Source organism: Crocodylus porosus, unplaced genomic scaffold, assembly GCF_001723895.1.
Source record: "Crocodylus porosus isolate Cpor-Errol unplaced genomic scaffold, CroPor_comp1, whole genome shotgun sequence".
In the NCBI taxonomy this organism is placed as follows: domain Eukaryota; kingdom Metazoa; phylum Chordata; order Crocodylia; family Crocodylidae; genus Crocodylus; species Crocodylus porosus.
The window spans coordinates 61,801,098-61,822,978 of record NW_017728906.1 but is presented as its reverse complement, the minus strand read 5'-3'; the positions used below and the strand labels follow the sequence as shown (position 1 = coordinate 61,822,978).

General features: G+C 44.7%; 1 protein-coding gene and 1 long non-coding RNA gene across 5 annotated transcripts in view; one reads left to right on the top strand and one right to left on the bottom strand.

Annotated features, from left to right (window-relative positions):
• Positions 1 to 11,034, top strand: part of LOC109305994 — a 13,812-nt gene extending 2,778 nt beyond the window's left edge. The window contains exons 2-3 of the long non-coding RNA XR_002099803.1: positions 7,101 to 7,106; positions 11,023 to 11,034. This is a non-coding gene — a long non-coding RNA (uncharacterized LOC109305994). The remainder of the gene's footprint in view (positions 1 to 7,100; positions 7,107 to 11,022) is intronic.
• Positions 1 to 21,881, bottom strand: part of SH3KBP1 (SH3 domain containing kinase binding protein 1) — a 359,726-nt gene that overhangs the window by 298,110 nt on the left and 39,735 nt on the right. The window lies entirely within an intron of this gene.

Sequence of the window (21,881 nt, the reverse complement as noted above, 5' to 3'; positions counted from 1 at the left end):
GTCATTCTCCCCTTGTACTCGGCCTTGGTGAGGCCGCAGCTGGAGTACTGTGTCCAGTTTTGGGCTCCTCAATTCAAAAACAATGTGGAAAAGCTTGAGAGAGTCCAGAGAAGACCCACGTGCATAATCAGAGGTCAGGAAAACAGACCTTAAGACGACACGCTGAGAGCCATGGGGCTCTTTAGCCTGGAAAAGCGCAGGCTCAGGGGTGACCACCAGGATCTGGGGGAACAGTTGTTCACCAGAGTGCCCCAAGGGATGACGAGGTCAAACGGTCATAAACTACTACGAGACCATTTCAGGCTGGACATAAGGAAGAATTTATTTACTGTCCAAGCCCCAAGGTCTGGAACAGCCTGCCATCGGAGGTGGTTCAAGCACCTATATTGAACACATTCAAGAGCAAACCGGATGCTTATCTTGCTCAGCTCCTATGACCCCAACTGACTTCCTGCCCTTTGGGCAGGGGCTGGACTCGATGATCTTCCAAGGTCCCTTCCAGCCCTAATGTCTATGAAATCTATGAAACCTGCATGAGGCATTGGCATGATCCAGTTACAACAGGCTGCCTTGTGATACCAAGGCTCAGATTATACAGTGCTGGGCAGTTAAAGCTCAGGACATGTTCTAACTGCAGCAGGCATCTGTCAGACCTCCTTAGCTCTGAATGATTCCTGAACACCAGAATGACCACTCCTGTCAAAAACAAGATCTTCAGCATCCTGGCCATACTAACCTATTCGAGAAATAAGCCTGAACACCACTGTACCACAACCTATTATAACCTGGAACCAGGTGTCCAAGGAGAGTGGTCGCTCCATAAGGAGATGATCCTCCAAGCCCAAAGGGAGGTAATCCCAATGCAGATCAAAGGGAGCAGGAGGGCACACAAGCCCCCATGGCTCACCAAAAGCATCTGGGAATGTCTCCTAGCTAAAAGGGGGGCGTACACCCAATGGAAAGGAGGGGCCATCACCAGGGATGACTATACTGCAGTTGCTCAGGGATGTAGGGGAGCAGTCAGGAAGGCCAAGGCAAAGCTGGAACTGGGATTAGCTTCCCAGATTAAGGACAATAAGAAGTCCTTCTTTAAATATATAGGGGGTAAAAAGAAGGTTCTGGGTAATGTGGGGCCCCTGCGGGACATGTAGGGAATTTGGTTGTCACACCAGATGACAAAAGCCAACATATTTAACGATTTCTTTGCCTCCATTTTCCTAAGCAGGGACCAGAACAGTCACCCCCCCGCCCGCTTGCCCCCCCCTCAAGCCCCAGGGGAGGTGCACCTAGGCTGAGCGTTAGCGAGGAAATAGTTAGGGAACTTCTGGAGAGGCTGGATGTATTCAAGTCAGCCGGTCCAGACGATCTCCACCCTAGAGTACTAGAGGAATTGGCTGAGGTAATTGCAGGACCCCGGGCACAGCTTTACGAGCACTCATGGTGCTCTGGTGTGGTGCCAGAGGACTGGAAGAGGGCCAAAGTGGTTCCCATCTTCAAAAAGGGGAAGAAGGAGGACCCGGGAAACTATAGGCCAGTTAGTCTTACCTCGATCCTGGGCAAGCTTTTTGAAAAAATTATTCTGACGCATATCCACGAGGGGCCAGCAGGGGAGGTCATGCTTAGGGGAAACCAACACGGGTTCATCAGTGGCAGGCCCTGTCAGACCAACCTGGTGGCCTTCTATGATCAGATCACCAAATCATTAGATGCAGGGGTAGCAGTGGACATAGTCTTCCTGGACTTTCGGAAGGCCTTCGACATTGTCTCTCACCCCGTTCTCATTAAGAAACTGGGGGACTGTGGTGTCGATACCTACACAGTCAATTGGGTCACCAACTGGCTGGAGGGCCACACCCAGAGAATGGTAGTGGATGGGTCATTTTCGGCCTGGAGGGATTTGGGCAGGGGGGGCCCCCAGGGCTCGGTCCTCGGGCCCGCACTGTTCAACGTCTTCATCAGTGACTTGGACAAGGGGGTCAAAAGCAAGAGAAGTGGTGCTGGCTCCTACCCTGGGGGTGTTTAAGAGGAGGTTAGATGTACACCTTGCTGGGGTCGTTTGACCCCAGTACCTTTTCCTGCCATGGCGGGGGGTCAAACTAGATGATCTACTCAGGTCCCTTCCGACCTCAGAAACTATGAAACTATTATACGAAGGAAATTATTTGTAATAATATTATGTCCTGCAACTTTGGAGAAAGTCTTTGCAAGATAAATCTTGTGAAGAAGGAGAAAAGGTAATCTGTAGTCCATGAGCAGGAACTGCTGAAGATCAAGAGAGGAATGCCACCTTGTTCTTTTGTATTAGCTGGAAGCTATGAGGTTGCTGTTTTTCCAGCTTTGCTGCAAATACACATCCATATTTATTACTTGATAATATGTTTTTGTTTCTCCTGTGCCCTCTTACGGCATCTGGCTTCTCCTACTTATTCCATATTCTGTTCCTCTCTCCTGTTTCTCTTCCCTTGCACAGTTCCTTTATATTACTTTTAGTCACCCATTCTTCCTTCAGTCTCCCCCTCCACTTCACAAGTGTGTGTTGTTTGGGGGACGGGGGTTGGCATTTAAGCTACAAAAAGCATTTACGCAATGTTTCCTTCTCTCTGCTAGGTGCAGTTGTTATGTACAGAGAAGCTGCAAGCCATGTGTCTCTTTGTGCACGAGCTTAGCTTGCCCTAGCATAGCTGTGGTCTCTGTAGTGCATGGAAATGTTTCATCAACACTTTAAACAGTGCTGTGCGGTATGCTAGCTGTATTCCATGCCTGTCTAGCCTGTACCACAGGCTTATCAGAGATTAATTTTCCAAAAAGCTTTCCTAGATATATTATATAGCCTCACATCTACATAGCCAATGAAAGTCCATAAGAAAATAATTAATTCCTTTCCATTTAATCTGTTGGTGGATTAAATTTAAAAGTAATGTTAAAACTAGTAGTCTAGTTTGAGGAAAATGATTGTGCCCAGGCATGGCCCACACATTGCATACTGTCTTAAGCACTACTTCAAAAGAATCTTGTGAGAAGCAAGGTTTGTTTAGTGGTATTTTTTACTGGACCAACTACATAGCTGGGGGAGATGTCAGACAAGCTTTTAGGTATCAAGCACCTGTCTTCAAGACTGGGTGAAGAGCAGATACAACCTAAGCTAAATACCATACATATGGGAGTTCACCTGGGGATACACTTTATAAAAACATGAAAACAAGGAGACCCATCCTATGCAGCCACAACCCTACTACAAGAATCTTACACATCTGCCATGACAAAGTACCTAAGCCTTATACTTGAAAATTAAATCAGGATATTAATTTTCATCCATCTTCAGAGAGTCCAGAATATGTGGCAGTTAAAAGAAAGTCAAGCCAAGAACTATTTTTGAGTCTAGTTAAGCTTAACTAGCACCTTTAAAAACATACAAGCATAAATTCTTTGGAGAAAGGAAAGGGAAGAAAAATAACTCGCTTTCCAAATACCTGTTTATTTTTTTAAATTTCAACTTCATTTATGGCCAAATCTATATTACAGGCTTCTGCCATCTTAATTTTGTTGGTGTGGTGTGTGAAGAGACACGATCCCCAACTGATGTAACTGTAGCACTAGAAGCCTCTACTGTATATGCAGTTTAACCAGCAAAGTGATGCTTTTACCAGAACAAGCTTGTTTCACTGATAGTAGCTGGTTTTACTATACTGGAACAAAGTGTGACTTTGCTGGTTTAGCTAGCTTAGCCAATATACCATACCAGTACTGCTATACCCATGAAAGTACTTCTAAAGTTGACACTGCACAAAAGAGAGGAAAGCAGACTCTATTGCTACTGAGACTTCTAGTTTTTGCATTCTTTCTGTTTTTTTCCAGCAAATCTCATTGGTTGTTTCTAAATTACTGAATGCACCCCCCAGGAGGAACATGTATGTTCAGTATAAGGAACTTATATTTTTGAGGTTAGCAATTTTCATCGCATTTACAGAGCGTATTTTAGCACATCTACCAGAGCAAGTACGCCTTCACTTTTGTGTTACCTTTCTGAAGATAAATACCTGAGATTTCAAGACATTTTCAGTCTTAAAGTCGCTATTCTATCCCCAACACGTTATGTGCATAGATCTAAAAGATCACAAAGTTGTGAAGAAGGCAAGGCAAGGCAGGGCAAGGCAGAAGATGAAAACTGCTTTAAAAATGGTATTAGATACCTTAACTCATATTTGCTATTTAAAAAAAAAGATAACAGATGTATTATTCAAAATCACATTAGTTTTATGTCTGACTCATTAAAAAGTTCTCCTATTTTATGCTTATGATGCATTTCTTCACCTGCGATACAGCAGAATTTCATAGGGAAGTATGATTTGTGTATGCACACTCGTTCTCAGAACTTTAAATCACCTGATGGGCTGCACAAACTCTTAGGAATCATTACAACATACAGAATTGCTGACTCTGGAACTAAAGCCCTTTATAAAAATACTTGCATTCAGCTGTCTGCAACTGTAGTCCTTTCTGGATTCTCGTCAACTACATAAAGTCAAATGAAAAACTCATAACTAGTCTCTCTAATACCGTCACCAGAATGATAGAAGACAACTAAATATAGCACACAATGATGCAAGCACTTATGGATTTGAGTAATGTCACTCATATAATAATTCCATGGACTTCTAATAGAATTGTTTGCACATGTGCAGAAGCATGCAAAAGTGTTTGGAGGATCAATCCCTAAACATAGAGATTTTAAATATAGTTAAATAAATTTGGCCTTCAATCAAGAGAGAGCTTTGCAAAACAAGATAAAACACTTTAAATCTGTACTTCTTTCAAGTATTTTTCATACAGTTGTTTGTAATTCTTGATATTTACACAAACATTTATAATGAAACAGCTTCTTCACTTCTACTTAATTCTAAATTTAAGACTCTCATTTTATGGAATTTGATTATGATGTCCAATACAGGATTATGGACATTAGTATGATGCCAGGTCCTGTGTATGCAACTCTTAAGGAGTTAATGAAACCTTCAAAAACAGGACACAATGACTTATAATAAAAAGCCAAAAAAATGGAAGGGACAGAGTTCTTACCCATAAGAAAAAATGAAGAAAATAATCTTTGCATGTAAATAGTTTCAATTGTCCATTTGTTTTAAAGGATCTTCACTAACTGCCAAACATGCAATCAGAATGTTAATGAAATCCAACTGAAGTTTAAGTTAAAGAGTCAGAAAAGGAAAAAAGCAAAACAAGAACATTTATGTTGAAAGCTACACCGAGACATATGTGCAACTTCTCTGCAGTTGACTTTTAAATGTTCCCATTGAAAATTATTACTAACTCAGTGGTTTGGATTCAAGATATTTTTTTCATCTTTTGCCAAAGCAACCTATAAAAGAGAACAACGTAGCCCAAATTTACAATAAAGATGGAGGCCACTATATAAAAAAAATAAAGTTTTGCCATTAAGCTTGCTTAGTAAAAAGGAATCCGATTTCTTCTTTACCTTCTTTTTACATTTTCTGATTTCCTTGCTATCTGCTCTGGGAGTCACACTCTATCAACCAACTTGACAGATAAGCAATGAAGAAATATAAAACATCACCACTCTTCAGCAACATTGACACTGTACAAATAAACACGACTCCCAGTGAATCGGACACCACAGGGCACAAGCAGATGCATCTAGCAATAATTTGGCTAGGCTCTGTAATGTGACACATTTAACAATATTTCTCAAACTTACTTTACAGTGTTTGAAGAAGCTTGTTTTACAAGTACGTATTAGTGAGAAGTGTTTGAAAATGCTATTTGCATGTGCCCTGGATTAAATATAATCGATAAAGTAAAAGAGTAAACTGCAGTAACATATCATAGATTTTAAAAACCTACTGTGCTAAAACATGGATTTTGGCCATCCAAATGTGTAATGTACTGTACTGTAAGTTTGGAACGGCCTGTTTCCTACTCTTGAAAAGTAACATTTCTTCAATGAATAATAAACTGGCTTGAACCATGCAGCCCAAAACGTATGACTTCCCTGAATTAGCAGTCATAGTGTGGTCAAGAAGCTCTGTGCTAGTCCAGCTCAAATGAACAAGTTTAAAAATATGTTACCTTTTAACAAATGGGAAGTAGACATTATTTGTCAATCAAATTGCTTTCATTCAAATATACGACAACATTGGCATGCAGTAATTAATTTGGAAAAAACACAAAGAAATTAAATCTATTCTTTAATGGAGACTCAGTGGCTTGTGGGATTAAGTACTGGGTTCAAGCATAGCCTGAATTTTGGCATACCCTACACAAACTAAAATGTGCTGGGCATAATTTAGAGAGTTGGTTAGCTATGTTGATCTGAAGTCAGGCAGAAATTAGGACAAGCTGGCACTTTTGTCTGCCTCTGAGGAGCCATCTTAGCCTACCTTCTGCCTGGACCTAATTTAGTAACTTTCACAGGACACTTGTGTGCACAAAGGTTTGACACGTAGATGGGTGAACTGAGTAAAGAATCAAAGGCCAAAGTTCTGGCTTGTGTCAAGCAACCACAGACCACATGATGGTTGCTCAAGGACAGGGCCTCTTATAAGTCTCCTCTAAGGCTTGGCTATTTACATGGCAGGAGAGACCTGCAGAGAGCCTGCTGAGGATATCACACCACAGGCGAAAGGACTATGAAACAAACAAATCTTAGGAGGGGCCTGTGGAGAACCCCGCACCCACAGCAGAAATGCTGCTATACCAGCAATGAGGAAAGTGTATTTGAGCTTGAAAGGGCCAAAAGGGACTCAAGTTAAAATTTAAAAGTTATTTTGCATCATGGCTCAAACCAGTCCAGGCAGGAAACGGGGTTTGATTATGTGTAGGTATATGAGTTTCCTTATAGGGAAAAATGAGGCAAGAATAGCTGTGGAGCCATTCTGTGGGGGAGGTAGACTCATGGAAACTTGCACCCAGCAACTGGAGAAATCATGGCAGCTGTTAACCAAGTTTCAGAAAGGGAAGGATGTTCTGAATAAGCCTCCTGTTGCTGTACAGTCATGGACAGTTGTACACACCCAAGCTAATCTTTCATGATCTGTGTTGTATCACAACAAAGCCGCTGAGAAAAGAATGGAGTCATGCATTTCACATCTGACACATGCTTAGGGCTAGCCTTGAACAAATGGTGACTATTTGCCTCTATCAGTATATCCTTAGTTCAAATCAGTGGTAGCAGCAAATCATTACCCTTTGTTCTCAATGTGACATTGCCTCAATTCAGCTCCATGGACCTTATTTAATAGGAAAAACCCAGTCACAACAATTGGCAGTCCCTAAAAAGAGCGTCTAGGAGCTGGCTTAATGTTCTGGTCCAACCTCCCCATTCAGGCCTGTTATTACAATTGTGTGTGCCATTGGTTCAGTTCCATTTAGGGCTTTCTATGCAGCTGAGCATGGAGTAAAATCCAAGGAAGACTGGGGATAGAAAATAATTCCCACTGCAAAAAAAAAGATGGGGGGGAGGCATGCGAAAACATTGCCCTCACTGCTTAAAGCCGAGCATTTGGGTTTTGGAAATGTTGAGCTACCACTTCACTTTCTTGAAACAGAGGCACACCTGCCAAGCTTGCTGCATTGTAGCAAATCAGAAACATACATTGAAACTTGTCCTCCAACCATACCGCAGTCAGCTCTAGAGAACAGCTTGCAAACTCATTTTACAAACATTCTTCCCATGAATAGGTTTAGAGTGCTCAACTGTATTTGGTTGGAGTCTATTGGTCACATTTTTCAAAGGCCTGAAACAAAACTCTCATTAATCAAGGCAGACTGTGACACTTTTGTGTGGAGCACACTTATGTGAGAAAGCATTATGATTTGCAATTGTATTTCACAAGAAACTAGGATGTAAAAGACATGAGAATGAGAATGAGAGATGACCAACCCAAAATTAAATGTCTCCAACTTTAATAATATTCCTTTGCTCCTCTGTACAATATAGGAATGGACAACAGAGAAGCAAAGAAATTAAAAACAGATGCTTACTTACAAGCATAAAAAGAAATCACAAATCTGGTAGTACAGCTTAACCTACCCATTAACACATCGTAGGTAAGATATTGGAAGGTAGCAGTGTTAGAGATACAGCCCTTGGAGCAGTGTTATTTGGCCTGCAGTGCTGCCAGCCCCATGCAGCATATGCTGGCCCTGGCCCTGCACGCTGCATGTGGTGCCTGTGCTGTACCAGGCCTGCATACTAGATCTAGGGCTGTTCCAAAATGGGCCCACAGATGTGCCATCCATGCCAGATGCAGCATGCAGATCTACTGCCGTGTGGGCATGACATACAGCATGTTCTGGCTCCAGCACTGCCCACCGCAGCAGTTTGTGGCATATGGGGCCAGTCTTGGGCACACGCTGCATGTCACACCCACACCAAACTAGCCCTGCATGCTGGATCTGGCAAGCAGGGCTGATTTACAGGGCTGTTCCAAACCAGCCACAGGGCCAGTCCAGTGCAGAGGTCGCATACAGCATGCATCCCAGATCAGCCCCCATACTAGATGCAGCTGGCGTCAGACAGGCTTTGTGTGGCACATGCTGCATGTGGCAAACAGTGCTGCAGGCCAGGAGATAGAGCTCTGCAAGCTGTATTTTTGAGACTCCTGAATTAGTGAGTTAATTGTTATGAAAGTAAATATTGTCACATTATCCATTTACTATATTTGAGACAAAAATCATATACAATATATTTTTTTTGTGAATTAGTATAAAGCCAAGTAACAGGGGAGAAACCCGATTAGTAATATGTCATGAGCTGATTTTCTTTTTCTTCTAGTATAATCAAACTTCAGAGTGGCTCCAGCTAATTCTTAGAACATTTACCTCACTTTATACATCTTACATGCCTATCTTCAGGGGTTCCCCCACCTTCCTCACACCTACTTCTATTACAAAGGGCTACATGGATAGCTCCCCATGACACTGTAGGCTATTAAACAGTTTAAACAAAAATATATGCATATCAAAGTGTTCCTACATACAGACTGATGCATCAATATTTACTTAAGGCTCACCTACAGTCTCACACCATCTTAAAACACTTGCTGTCTAAAATCTTACCAAAAATTAAATTGCTTTTAGCATGCATGCAAAAGGTCTTCTGCACAACTTGAAACACTTTAATGATCTTATTCCTTTGCATTTTACTTTTTTGGCTGTTTTTTTCTGTGAAAGGCACAATGGATAAAAGTGCACATTGCTGCTTAGTTTCCACTACATGTGACATTCCTACAAAATCAGCCTGTTTACTTCTGGGCACAGAAATAACCTAATGGAGTTGGCAATCTCTCTCTTTGGTACAATGTTGTACAATGAGACAGATGCATTATTTGGGGTTTTATCTCCCTTAGATACATTTAGAATAAAGCCAATGCAATAAGAAGGATACTGGACTAGATGAATCATTGGTTGGTTCTGACCGGCAAATCTTACATTCCTGTCTTTGTAGGTGCTTGTTTTACTGTCTCAGTAACAACAAATATTCCTCATTTCCTCACTGAACTGGTTTTGACCAGTTTCGCCCTGTTTGAACTGGTTTTGCATGATGTGAACTGGTTTTGTGAGGTTTTGAGTAGCTTGAAATGATTTTGACCAGGTCAGCCTGGTTTGAATCTGTTTCTACTGGTTTTGACTGGTGTCAATGTGTTTCACCCAGTTTTGCCTGGTTTGAACTCTTTTGAACTGGTTTTGTCCAACTTGAACTGGTTCTGAGCGGTTCCAACTGGTCTTGAACTGGTTTCGCCTGCCTTTGTCCGGTTTGAACTCTTCTGATCTGGTTTCACCTGGTTCCGAGCGATTCTAACAGGCCTGAATTCGTTCCAAGTGGTTTTGCCCAGTTTGAACTAGTTTCATCTGATTTTGGCTGGTTGAGCTGGTTTTGTCCATTCTGATCTCTTTTGAATTGGTTTAACCTTGTTAGAACTGGATTCAACCAGGGAATAGCACAGGGAATACCAGTAATAACAGTGCAAACAGATTTCATAGAGGGCAATCCAGGCTGATCTTGACAGGCTCAAGAAATGGGCAGACAAGAACCTGATGGTGTTTAACACTGAAAAATGCAAGGTTTTCCACCTTGGGAAGAAAAACCCACAGCATGCTTATAGGCTTGGCAGTGCTACGCTGGCTAGCACTACAGACGAAAGGGACATGGGGGTCATCATTGACCACAAGATGAACATGAGCCTGCAATGTGATGCTGCAGCTAGTAAAGCCAGCAAAATGCTGGTTTCCATCCATAGATGCTTCTCAAGCAAATCCCAGGACATCATTCTCCCGTTGTACTTGGCCTTGGTGAGGCCGCAGGTAGAGTACTGCATCCAGTTTTGGGCTCCACAATTCAAAAAGGATGTGGAGAAGCTTGAGAGAGTGCAGAGAAGAGCCACGTGCATGATAAGAGGTCAGGAAAACAGACCTTCTGATGAGAGGCTGAGACCAATGGGACTCTTCAGCCTGTAAAAGCGCAGGCTCAGGGGTGATCTGGTGGCTGCCTGTAAGTTTATAAGGCATGTTCACCAGGATCTGGGGGAACAATTGTTCACCAGAGCGCCCCAAGGGATGATGAGGTTGAATGGTTATAAACTACTGTGAGACCGTTTCAGGCTGGACGTAAGGAAGAAGTTCTTTACTGTCCGAGCCCCGAGGGTCTGGAATAGCCTGCCATCGGAGGTGGTTCAAGCATCTACTTTGAACACCTTCAAGAGACATTGGGATGTTTATCTTGCTGGGATCCTGCTGACTTCCTGCCCCTAGGGCAGGGGACTGGACTCGAAGATCTTCCAAGGTCCCTTCCAGCCCTAATGTCTATGAAATTCATGAAATCCCAGGCTCTTCTGTGGTTCTCCCTTTCAGGAAGGTGCACTAGCACTTGGCCAGCACATGGCTGCCCTGGTCGAGGACACCCAGCAGGCCCCATCCCTGAGCTCTCCCAGAGCTGAGCCAGCACAGACCCTCTTCCTAACCCCACCTCCTGCCTTGGCCAGCTGTCAGCTGCAGGAAGGCAGCTGGGGGGGAGGGGTAGAGGCTTCATGTCCCCTGCATAAGCCCTGGGACTTGGGCACCCATGTCCCTGGGCCATGGCTCTGCAACCTGTCACAAAGCATGCACACCTGACACCAAAGAAGAAACCTCGTGCTAAGGCACAGCCCCACAGAGCCTAACCCTGGCCACACACCCAGCCAGAGAACCCGATGCCCCCATGCTTGGGCACAGCCTCATGAAACCTGACCCTGACTCCCGCACACCACATCTCAGTGGCAGAGCCAGGCACCCTGCCACCCAGACCCCAGCCTGGAGGTTCTGGAGGGTCAGGGTGGCTGAGGGCAGAACAGCAGGACTGTGTCTGCACAGAGGCAATCCTGTGACCTCTGCGGCTCAGCCACTGCCCACAGGTATACTGGCCATGGGTACCTGGGGTGCTGCAAGGATTTTTTGGTATATAGCTACAGGGTCCCAGAGTACTAGGATGGGGAGATATGGGGGGAGAGGGGTGATTGGGAGCATATTTGCCTGTACCCAGCAGCCAATTGAGGTGACCTGGGCATTTGGCAGTCTCCAACAACCCAGACACAAGGTCACTGGGAGGTGTGCAGGAGCACCCCCAACCTGCTGGCCTCAGCCAGTGCAGTCTGAGTGCTGCCCTCCCCCCACCAGGGAAAACGTGTTTTCTTTGCTACCAATCTAAACTAGGCTACTTACAGAAACCTGTGTACTGATTCCTCCTCAGGCTTTTTGAACATCTGAATCTGGCTTTCATTATGTTGAGGATGAAAGCTGCAAAACGCACTCCCCTTTGAAGTAAAACTACTTGGACAGGTTTCATGGCTCCAGCTATATCAAATTATTCTGTAGTGCAGTTTATTGTTTACAAAAATCCAGCTTGCCTTTCGTGAAACAACAGGGAACTCTCCTACATAGGCAGGAGATGGGTAAAATGTCAAACTAGTTTTTTTTCTATTCTTTGCTACCATGAGTTTATGACTTCCACTACACATACTGTTATTGGGTCTCAAAAATTATAACTACTTATACAGGACAAGAAATGAGAGAGGACTGCACTATGGCCTTTGTAAAACAGAGACGTTTGCATCTTAACACTTCTAATTATCTTTTAAAAATTAGCAGAAGCCAAGGATTTTCACAGCAACATGTCTTAATAGTAAAAACACTTGCTGGAACCAGCATGAAAATAGCCCAATCCAAAATACAGAAATATCCAACCTTTCCACCCACACAAACAAGCTGAAGAGGAAATAACAACATTTAAAGCTTGGAGAAAAACCAGAAATGAACTCAAACATTTACCAAGAGGGAGAGAATTGGAATATCCTGGCACCTTGATGGAAACGACTTTGCCTTGCAACCTGTCAGAACTGCACTGGGAGAGGAGTGGGGGGAATTTCCTGAATTTCTAGTCCTGCCAATCCCAAGTGTTGGACTGGATGATCGCCAGAGTTTGTCAGCCAAATACACTGATCTCACATATTCTATTCAGTTACATTACACTACCACAATTCAGATAAAAGGGACTGCCCAAAATAATCTGTGATGCAGGGAAAGCCCCCTCCAGAGAAGCATAATTCCACTATCTGGAAAATACAACCTCTAACCAGTGAATTCTCCTGTTATTTCCTCCTGTCCTCCTCCTGGCTAGGAGCCTCAGGCAGGAAAACACAGAAGCTAAACATTTTAAAATTTCTCTCCGACTATATAAAAATGCAAATTTGGAGTCCTTAGTATTTGCAATTTAAATAACAGTTGTAGTTTTATTTCTTTATACAATCCAATATATTTTAACATTGAAATGCTCCACTCAGCAAAGGAGACGGTGCAGAGGGGGATAAACTGAAAAAGACTGATTAATAAGGTTATTTCTATTATGTACATTGAACTATCGCCTCAGTCAACAATGTATTTAATTATATTGGTATGCCATATTAGTATTGTGTTACCACTTTTAATGTACAAAAATATAACAGATACTATGTAACCGCTGATAGGGAGCATTAGAAGCCTGTGCATTTAATAGTATTGTTCATAACTGGGCGGAGGAAAGGGTTACTGCTTATAGTATATCTGAGCAAATAAACTACAGCCTTATTTAAAAGGCCCCTTTTTACTCATTGCACCATTGATTACTTGCATAGAAATATCCTATCCAGACAATACTGCACATGTAGCAAGGAGAATGAGGTAACCTCTGCCACTACCAGAAAGTCCCACAGGACTACCATGCTGGATGAACAGCTACTGAACTTTTGGCTCCTTTAATGCCCCTGAAGCCAGTACATAGGGTCAGGTGTGGTGAGGTGTGTTGTGCAATGATGGCCGAGGGCATCTGGGACAGTCCATGTCACACCTATAGCGATGTGGATGATGCTGCACATATACCATGGATGGTTGGTTTTTTTGTGATTCCTGGAGGTTCTTAGGCTGAACATTGCTGACTCAGAGACCACTGACTGGCTCAAGACTATTTAGCTTTCTGTGCACGTACCTTTTAAGCCTTGCCTGGTTTGTTCTTCTCCACCCACAAATCACTATAACAACAAATAACACAATCAAGCACCCAGTGCTTTTCTTCCATTGTGCCCTCATTGTTATTAAGGGAAAAGGTAACAAAAGATCCAAAATGAGACATATTTTCACATTAAATGTCAACGAGGAAAGATTTTTTTCACATTTTAACCTCCTTTTCATTCTGTCCCAATGGTACCAAACTCAATGATCTGTTCCTGGTGTGACGACCCCAAGGTTAAAACAGAGCTTCTCAGAAAATGCCAGCTTTAGCTATCACTCTTTTTTTCACTACAGAAAAAACAGCAAATTTTCTCAGAAAGGCCACAACAGGTCAGAATATTTTTAGTACTCTGGATTCCTACTTGAAACCTCTAAATTAATCTTGTTGGATTGATTTTGCAAATCTTGTGTCAGTTTTTGCTTATCTAACAGTGCTAATACTGCATAGCACCCTGATCCTGGTAGAGGACTACTAGGTTAAAGAGCTAGACTTTTATTCCCATTGCTTAAGTTGCTGCTGAAAGACACTGAGGCCTAATGCCTCTCAAGAATGAATATTTAATGAGTTTTCCTACTAGAAAATTTATCAGAATGCAACAATATTTAATGGAAACATTCCACCAAGAACATAAAAAAAAAATCTTCAAAGAGCACAAGGGTCAAATAAGTGAAAAATATTTCAGTTGCAGACAGATTCAGTGCTTTCAGAATAGCTACTGAGCAAAATTAGCAAGGCCGTGGGCTGTATCACTACTGCTATTCAGAACTTTGTGGGCAGCAATTAATTCTACAAGGTTTGTATATAATTACTATAGGAGTAAAAACTAAAAACACAGTAACACAGAGGTAATGGACAAATGGTAGAGAATTTAACTGCCTTCAAGCAGCAACCTGAAGAAGTAGGTAAAAACAGTGAGGATATTTTAAGATATGAGGGAGAGAAATAAGATATTCTCTTTAAGTTCCAGAGTATATCTGCGATTCAGCAAAAACAACACACTTAGGATTTCAATGACCTACTTGTTGTACTTCAAGCCTTACTTGCTGTTCTTACATGGGAGAGTCAATAGTGTTTGGAAGCTGTTCTGAGGTCAAACAACAGTTCAGTTATGGTTATGCAAAGCCTCCAGCCCTCTGCTTTGCTGACTGTAAAACCTTGCTTTGTATGGCCACTTTAAGCAATGGTAGTCATGCTTGCAGCTGGGTTGCAAATACAAGGTCCTTAAAGCCGCTAACCGCATTTGCAATTCACCTGGGCTAGGGACAGACATTATACATAAACCAGTTTAAGCGGTCAGAAACTGGTTTAAACCTGTAACAGAACAGATGTTCAATGTACATAAACCAGTTTGAAAATGGCTGAAACTGGTTTGAGATAAACCTGGTTGAATGTAGTATCAGATTTAACTAATTTGGCACAAACCAGTTTATGCGATGTCTGCCCCAGACCCCTTTCTGGTTTAAGTTGAAACAGTCTCTCCCAGCATCCCAGCATGCTGTGTGGGCTGGGCGGGGCTCTCTGTTCCACACCAGGGCTGGCCTCTCCCCTCTGCTCCCTGGCTGCAGCTCCAGCAGAGACTGCAGGCTGCTCCCCCACTCCCTCTCCCTGAGAAGCAGGAATTCCCTCCTCTCTTCTGCCTTGCTGAGAAGGTAGCTGTTTATTAGCTAGCAGACCACATGCTGGCTAGGATCCTTGCTGAATCAACCAGGAAAATCAACAGGTAGCTGGTAATATCCCTCTGCTGTTTTCTTAATGGGGTGATAAATATTGAGTTAGGGGTGATAAGTACTGTTATCAATTCCCTGCTGGGCTAATCAGTGCCCTGCACCCTCCCCCCCCACTCAGTGCTGTGTTATAGAAGGGAGGGCTGCTCTAGCACCACTGGCTTCTAATCTGAGCCACTGCAGGCATGTGCCTGCATGTCTGGGATGTCCATGCAGTTGCAAAACAGTTCATCCTACCCAGGTTAAACTGACCTGCCAAGATTGAATCAATTCAGACTCAGGCTTTTTGAATTTCTGTCCCTTGCGCTGGAGAACTAGTAGGATGAAAGTTGTCATATGTAGCATGCAGCTTACTAGCACTGCAACAACAAAACCCACATACAGTAATCTTTTCAAATTAAATTCAGCAAGCATGGTTTTGCACCACAATTTCCTGCTTACTACATCTCCATTTGCTATCAGCAAAATCTAACTGTTTCAGCTGCTGCTGCAATTTCAAGTATAGTTCTGTACTGGAGAGACAAGTATAGTAGAAATGAAGCTTTTCTATTATTACTTTTAATTCATGCCTGTTTCCTAGATATTGCTTCAACAAAATAAGAAAATCATTGGACACATCACCTGTGTTACCTTGAAATGTTCTAACTTTAGAAGATACAGCCCAAGCTTTTCATAGAACAACCATATGATATAATTTAAAAATTATTCTATCTACATCTCCTGCCTACTTCAGACCACCACAGACCTCCGCTTCTTCCTAACCTGTATTTGGAGAGTACAAATTAGCACCTCTACTTGGTTTCCAAATCTCTCTACCTGCCAACACCAAAAATGAGGGCCAAACAGAAAAAAGGTAAGAGCTGCATTTTTTAAAACACAATTTAAAACTCAGGTTGTGATTCATTATTTATAACAGGAGATGACAGTAGCAGCTGAGAGGTAAATTAGGCATTGACAGAGGAACAAAAGAATTTTCACACATATTGAGGCAAACTTCTCCTGCATTATCTTTCAGCAGACCAGTGCTCACCCTAACAATAGATAGAGGAAATTGGATAAGGAAAAACAAAAAATTCCAATTACCTTTCCAGTTGTTCTTTGCATATTAAATTGGAAAACACACAACAATATCCACCTGTGTTTTGGTCTGCAGTCCCCTATATGTGTCAGAGCTTCTGTTTTGCAGATTCAAGAACAGGAAGCACCTTTGTCAAACTTCTTCATCAAGGGACTTTCACTATGAAAGTTATTTTAGCTGAAAACCTACACACCATCACCTACTTTCCGTTCCCCTTTCTTTTTTACATTCAGCCTTTTACATTACATTTCTTCCTTAGAATATTAATGTAATCTATATTTTTATCTTCCCTAATCTCTTGCCTTGTAAAGATGAAAACTATATTCTGGTTACAAGGCATGCCAAAAGTATTTCCCACAACAAGCTTCCTCCAGTAATAATCTTTTAAAATTATTTGTGCAATGCTTCATCACTCTCATACATTTATAGTTAAACATATTTAATCTCCCTTTACTTCCTAATTATTACATCCCTCATTCCGTGTCATAGTCCCTTATCCCTCTTCCAACTGCACTTCTGGAATCCAAACATAATTTTGATTGTTTTGATTACTTTAATTCCCCAGTTTCACTTTAACCCAAACTTTTTATTTCTGTGAAATTCATTGGTGATATCAGGATGTTATCATAACCTTATTAAACAGCAAGCCAATTTTCCATCATCAGCCATCTCTCTCCCCACCTTTTTCTCATCCATGCTGCATGTTCATCAACCTAAGCACACATATAAAATGCTGTAACCAAAACTGCTTGTCCTCCATTTTTTCTAGATGTTGTAGTTATAGTCATAATTCTAGCGTACCTCTCTATGAAAGAGAACATTCCCTTTGATACATTCATTTAGAAAACATGAAGTCTTTGTTTAAATCAGACAACCAAAAACAAGATTGCATTAATTTCTTTAATGCTAATTTTTGTTATCAGCCAGTTTGTTAGAATTGAGCATATTTCTTTTAACAATATTATTCCAAGGTCTAGAAGACTGATGGCCAACAGCTGATTCTTCCCACAACCAAGCTATGAAAACTCTCCTTGGCATACAATGAGAACTCAGTACTTTGTCCAGCTCCACCATCTTCGGGGGCTAGGGACAGAAATTACACATAAACCAATATAAGTGATCGGAAACTGGGTCAAATCTGTAACAAATGGAAGTTCAGTGCACATAAACCAGTTTCAAAATGGCTGAAATCAGTTTAAGATAAACCTGGATGAAGTACCAGACTTAACTGATTTAAGTTAAATTTGTTTATTGAAATTCTATCCCAGATCCTCTCCACATTCAAGTTAACCTACGGTCCCCCCAGAATGCTTTGGATCTCCCCCACAAATCCACCCTCCCAAGGTGGGCAGGTTAGCCTTGGCCCAAGCTGTCTGTTCCAGCCAAGCAGGGAGACATGCTCTAGCGTCCCCTGACATCTGGTGTGGGACACTGCAGGCATGTGGCTGCATTTCCAGAATCAAAAGTATAAGTCTGTTCACTTGCTTGCCAGTTCAATCTATACAGCTTAGACTAACCTGCAAAGACTGAATCGATTCAACCTTGGGCTTTTTGACTGTTTGTGCTTAGCCAGGGTTAAAACTCTGCTTGCCAGCTACACTACTTTCTCCCCTGGCACAAAAGAATACGTGCTGCTCCCTGGATGCAACAAAATGAAACAGTCTGAGGGTGAGGGTGGCCATAATAGATGTTTAGTAGGGGTGTGAAAAATAATCCCCCATATAGACTACATTATCCAATATGGATAGGAAAGTTCCAGCTCAGAAAAAAAAAACAAGAAAAAAAACCTGCTCCTGCAGTTGGGAAGCAGGAGCGGAGGGAACAGGGTGCACATGTGCCACACATTTACTCACCTTACCTCGGCGGCGAAGGCAGCAGCTGCAGAGGCGACAGTGGCAGGGGCAGCAACAGCTGATTTCCCCCTAAGGTAAGTGGGGCAGAGGGTACAGCGCAGCTGAGGCGGATCCGGAGGGGAAGCCCTCCAGAGCCCTTTTAGCTCACCTGACAGGGAGCCGCGCTCCCGAGCCGCGCGTGGGCAGGCAGACAGCAGGGGGGCCTTTCCCTCAAGCGGGGGGGCAGCTCCGACTAGCCCCTTGGAGTGGTAATCCCTGCCCAGCGGGAGGGTCAGTAGGGGGCGGGGCCGCCAGCAAGCACTTCCGGATTAGCCAGAAGGCCTGATTGCCTGAGGATACAACTGTGGGAATTTCAAACTGCAGGCTTTAAAAAGAAGCAGTTTGAAATTCCCTCGGCAGTTGGGAAGCAGGAGCAGAGGGAGCAGGGTGCACATGTGCCACATGTGTACCCACCTTACCTCGGCGGCGAAGGCAGCAGCTGCAGAGGAGACAGCAGTGGGGGCAGCAACAGCTGATTTCCCCCTAAGGTAAGTGGAGCAGAGGGTACAGTGCAGCTGAGGCAGATCTGGAGGGGAAGCCCTCCAGAGCCCTTTTAGCTCGCCCGACAGGGAGCCACGCACAAACAGGCACACCCTGTAAGGGTGCACCAGCGTTCGCGTAAGGCGGACGTGAGGTAGCTGCCCAGAGCGGCACCTCCAGTGAGCAAAAGCAGCAGGCACAGCTCTGCAGACATGGTGCAGATGCGGAGGGCAGCTTCCAGGGGCCCCGCCCCGGCACAGCCGCCTGCCACGGGCTGAGGCCTCCACCCAGACGGAGCTCATGGCTGAATCGGTGGCCCCTTGCCCCCCTGTCGGGGGGGGGGCTCGGTGAGGTTCTGGGGGTCTGGGGCCTGGTGGTCCCCTTGCCTGCCCCTCCTGTACTTGACTTAGGGCCCTGGAGGAGCAGGTGAGGGAGCTCCAGGCTGAGGTGACCAGGCTGAGGGGGATCAGGGATGCAGAGGATGAAATTGATGGCTATTTATGTTCTCTGCAGGCCTGCTCGCCCACTGTACAGCCCCCACAGGAGACGCATCCAACACAGGAGTGGCAGAAGGTGTCCAAATCCAAGGCTGCTAGGCCTAGAGTGGTGGAAGCCCCCCAGGTTCCCCTAGGGAACAGGTTCGATGCCCTGGTAGCTGTGATGGAGAAAGACAGTGAAATTGTCTCCAGCGGGGACGATGCCACTCCCCACATGGTAAAGAATGGGAAAAGAGCGAACACCAGCAGGAAGAAACGCTGGCTCCTCATCATCGGAGACTCCACCCTACAAGGACTGGAAGGTCCTATCTGTCAGCCTGACCCCATGATGCGGGAGGTCTGCTTCATGCCTGGGGCTCAGGTTAGAGACATCATGGAGAGGATCCTGGCCTACATCCGACCTGCAGACCAGTACCCCATGGTTGTCATCCACGTGGGGATGAATGACGCAGCCAGGGGCAACTCTGACCGCATTATGAAGGATTTCACAAGCTTAAGGAGACGGGGGCACAGGTGGTATTCTCCTCTCTTCGTCTGGTGAGTAGGCGGGGACGGCGACACAAGGCCTGCGTTGGCAAGGTCAACCGGTGCTTACGCAGTTGGTGTCGCCAAGCAGGCCTTGGGTTCCTTGATAATGACCCATGCTTTCGGGTGGGGGACCTGCTGGGGTGGGATGGGCTTCACCTCTCTCCTAAAGGCAAGCATATCTTCTCTTCCAGGTTGGCTGATCTCAGACGGCAAGCTTTAAACTAAGCGGTGCCGGAGGAGGGGGAGGGGGTCACAGGAAGATGAGGAGACACCGCCCGAGCAAGACAGGTGACAAATGCAAGGAGTGCCCAGGTAAGAAACAGGTGTCCAAACAGTCTCCCAAATTGGGGGGTGGCACACACAGCTAGGCAGGGCCTTAAATGCCTATATACCAATGCTAGTAGGATGGGGAATAAACAGGAGGAACTTGCCCTCAGAATAGCCAGCTCAGACCCAGATATAATAGGGCTTACAGAAAGGTGGTAGAATTCATCCCACGACTGGACAGTTAGCATTAGGGGCTACAGGCTTTATAGGCGGGATTGAGAAGGAAGGAAAGGTGGGGGTGTGGCACTCTATGTCAAGGAGCAATACACATCCTCTGCCAGCAAAATGGGGTCAGAGGGGCAAGTGGAAGTGCTCTGGGTCAAGATACAAGGGGGCCGTGGGGAGAGGGATCTAATGGTGGGGGTCTACTACAGACCCCCCAACCAAGGGGAGGAGCTAGACCAGGAATTTTTGGGCCAGCTTGCAGAGGCACTTAAGGCAAGGGATGTAGTTGTCATGGGTAGATTTAAATTAACCGGACATCTGCTGGGAGAAACAGTCAGCCAGGTCGGACTTTTCCAGAAGGTTCCTGGCTGAGATACAGGACCTCCACTTAATTCAGGAGGTGCACAGTCCCACCAGAGAAAATGCCCTGTTGGACCTGGTCCTGGCCACAGGTGACGACCTGGTGAGTGGCCTCCAGGTCCTTGACCACCTGGGTGATAGCAATCATTGTTGGAATTCACCATCCAGCGCAGGGTGTCAAAGGGCCTGCAGCAAGGCAGTAGCCCTGGACTTCAAGAGGGCCAACTTCAACAAGTTGAGATTAGTGTGAGAGGCATTGGGGTTCTCGAGAGCAGGGGAGCTCAGTGCCCAAGACGAGTGGTCGTTACTTCAGGAGACGATACTCCGGGCCCAAGGGGTGACCATCCCAACAAGAAGCAAGGGGTGCAGGAGTGCCCAAAAGCCCCCCTGGCTCACCAAGGGTGTATGGGAACGCCTGATTGCCAAAAAGGTGGCATACAACCGGTGGAAGGGGGGTGCTATCTCCAAAGAGGAGTATACATCCTTTGCTTGGGCCTGTAGGGGGGCCATTTTCTTGGGCAGGCACCGGGACTTCCCCACCGTGATGCAAGACGGACTCGAGGGGAATGCCTCCAGACCTCAGGTTGGGGAGGACTGGGTTAGAGAGCTTCTGGAGGGGCTGGACGTGTTCAAATCAGCGGGTCCAGATGCTCTCCTCCCCAGGATGTTGAGGGAGCTAGCAGGGGTTAATTCCAGGGCCCTTGGCATGGCTTTGCGAGCGCTCGTAGTGCTCAGGCCAGGTGCCAGATGATTGGAAGATATCCAATGTGGTCCCCATCTTTAAAAAAGGGAGGAGGAAGGATCCAGGCAATTATAGGCCCATCAGTCTTACTAACCAGATTGCCTTTTATGGTCAGGTCACAAAAGCCTTGGATGCAGGTGCTGCCGTGGATGTAGTCTTTCTGGACTTCAGCAAGGCCTTTGACATGGTCTCTCACCCCATTCTCATTGAAAAACTAAGCAACTGTGGCACTGATGCCTACACAGTCAGATGGATTGCAGATTGGCTGAAGGGTCGTACTCAGAGAGTGGTGGTGGACGGGTCATATTCGACCTGGGAAGAAGTGGGCAGCGGAGTCCCCCAGGGCTCGGTCCTTGGGCCCGCACTGTTCAATTTCTTTATCAACGATTTGGACAACGGGGTGAAATGCAACCTGTTTAAATTTGCTGATGCTACCAAAGTTTGGGGTGAGGTGAGCATGCTAGTAGGGAGGGAAAGACTGCAGCAAGACCTGGATAGGTTACAGGGGTGGGCTAGCAAAAACAGGATGCGCTTCA